Below are 2869 nucleotides of genomic sequence, written 5' to 3' on the forward strand. Positions count from 1 at the left end.
ACATTAGTTTTGATTTTTGACGAAACCTGCTGCAGCCCCCTTAATTTAATATTTAACTACTTTATTATATTTTATATCTTATAATAATGTAATATGTATATATTTAAATATATTCTGAAATATTATGATTAATTTACCTGAGTATGTAGTTGTATCGTGGATACGGGGTTGAGTTCGATACTCGAAGTCACTACGGTGTATATACGTATATTATAATACGTATTTTGATTTGTAGGTACATATTTAATACTTAGTATATTAAGAGATACTTCTCATTGAAAACTATGTATGCCATTAATGTGGTTCAAACATAATTTAAGTTAAAAAGTACTCAGAGTGATGGCTATGGTTCGAATAATATTCGTATTTGATAGGTTCTCCTAGTTTCCATCTAGATATTTTAATGATTTTACACCTTGGAGATTTATTACATTCGTCGTCAACATATAGGACCTTTTACGGATATTGATAACGACCCGAACACAATCTAACCTATGAAAATATGTGTGATCCTACGATTAATATATAATTACTATTGTACGTGGTAGACAGTATTAAGTTTGGTGGAAATAAATAATTAACAAGTTGATTTGGTGAGTAGCACAAGATAAGTAACGAAGCTCATACCAAATGTTCGAATGACCCAATATACATGGGTACAAAATATATGAATGTATTTATTTAAATTCCAAAAAATATATTTTTACAGTAGTGCATACTGGCGTTTACGTTGTGTCTTGAGTCTCCTTTGGAACTCACTGCCTTCCCTCTATGGACTGGCGGATTGGGCTGATCTGACTGAAGTGGCAAGCTGTGTCGATTTTGACATTTTGTCATATCTTTATATATAACGATTTTTGTGTAATCCCTTCCTTGTCGGTGTGTATTGATTGAACGCAACATTAAAGTATTGTAGTGTTCATGATTTTATTTTTTACGGTGTGACAAAGGTGCCGCTGTGTTTAATTTATTGTGTTCTTTTTACTAACCGTCTGATCGGATATGTCTTGAAGTATAAGAAGTAATATATTAATTTGAGTTACAATGCATTCATTATTTTATAATAATAATAACTGTCTCGACACGGCGTTGCCCGCGTATTAGTTTGTTTTTTTGCATTTTCGTAGGCCATGTATTATTGTTATTATATATTAGAAAATTTTTTTTTTATTTGTAGTTAGTATAGTAATATTTATAGTTCGTATAGTAAACATATAGTAATATTAATGTTCACGTATAGTGAACATTAATATTAATATAATGTCACTAATAATAACATACAAGATTAAGGATAGAACATAGTCTGCAATGAATGAGTAAGTTACAAAGTTCTTTATTGAAACTTTGGGTCATTATTAGGCATCAGCAACAACGACCCAATCATATGATACACCTAGCCTTGTATTTTGAATGTGGTTTCAAAATTACGTCCATTAGGTTTGGTATCGCAAATTTTGGTTGCCCCAAATTACGACATTTGAAAGCAAAAATTAAATTTCCGTGTCTTGTGCAAAAACAATTTTGAATCATATGATTCTCCAGCAAGAAGAGATTTTAAAGGTTCCGGTGGAGTTGGAAGAGGTAACATGTAGTACCACTTTTCCTGATGCGCAACACATGCCGGTTGCTTCATTGCGGAATTTTAAGGCCTGACAATATTGACATACTTTGTCCATTGCACCAATTGCAATATTAGAATGCGCAGAGTAATTTATGTCTGGAGCATATTTGAATGCAAGACGAAAAAATGATACACGGGTTAATATGCGGTTGCTTTGTTGTCTCGCTCGATCTCGAGCTCTAAATGTGTATATATTCTGTTCACGCACCATACTTGATCTCAAAATGTTTGTCGCAGACGTTCATCACGCTGCTCTCTAGATTCTTGTGCACGACTCTGTGCTACATGATTCTTTGAGCTTGCGTTTTTTTGCGGCATTTTACTAAAAACAAATGTGAATAATAAAATGTCTGTTTATAGTTTGTTTGTTCCCGTGGCAACGACTTAAATATTCACTATAATTCTGTATTTTTAAATTTATAAAACGAATAATTTTATACAACGTCACTCATGGCAACCATTTAAAAACAAAAATTTAATAAGAAATTTAGTAAAAAATTTCATCATGTTCGGTCCATTAGTTTCGGAGTTCATTCCGGACAAACATTGTGACACGAGATTTTTATATATAAAATTAGTGTCGTCTGGCACCGTTGATAATTGATTGTGTTGTTTTTACTAAACGTCTAATCAGAGGGGTATTAAATAGTAAATATTATATTTATGTGTTGAATGTGCCACGTGTATATATATATATATATGCCTAATGTGTATGTATATGTATATTGAATCACATCCCATATGGCTTGTAGTTATCCCGTGTTTTTTTATTTAAGAGGACGCTATGACCGCATGCGTTGTCTCCGTCTTATAAATGCACAACATAGCAAAAACTGTTTTGCGCGGGACGACTATGCTCACTCTGTAATTATAGTAGAATTACCAAAATTCCACAACCCATAAGGAAGAACTTAATCTGTGTCGTAGCGTTTTTGTTTTTTTTATAGCACTTACCAATAGTTTTTAATAATTTAACGAAAAAACAAAAAAAACTTAATGTTCTCAAACTTATAACTTTAATTATATTAATGTTATCCAAATAATAAAAACACTACGACACAGATAAAGTTCTTCTCTATGCGTTGTGGAATTTTAGTAATTCTACTGTCCCGCGCAGAACAGTTTTTGCTATGTTGAACATTTGTAAGACGGAGATAACGCATGCGAGCGTAGCGTCCTCTTAACTCTTAAGTATAGAAATATAATATATTACTAACTCAATATAGTAATTATAGTAATTATATAATT

General features: G+C 31.8%; 1 protein-coding gene across 1 annotated transcript in view; it reads right to left on the reverse strand.

Moving 5' to 3' along the window:
* The window catches only part of LOC115033708, a 67906-nt gene that overhangs the window by 41102 nt on the left and 23935 nt on the right, over positions 1 to 2869 (reverse strand). The window lies entirely within an intron of this gene.

The sequence above is a fragment of the Acyrthosiphon pisum genome, chromosome A1 (genome assembly GCF_005508785.2).
Source record: "Acyrthosiphon pisum isolate AL4f chromosome A1, pea_aphid_22Mar2018_4r6ur, whole genome shotgun sequence".
Classification (NCBI taxonomy): domain Eukaryota; kingdom Metazoa; phylum Arthropoda; class Insecta; order Hemiptera; family Aphididae; genus Acyrthosiphon; species Acyrthosiphon pisum.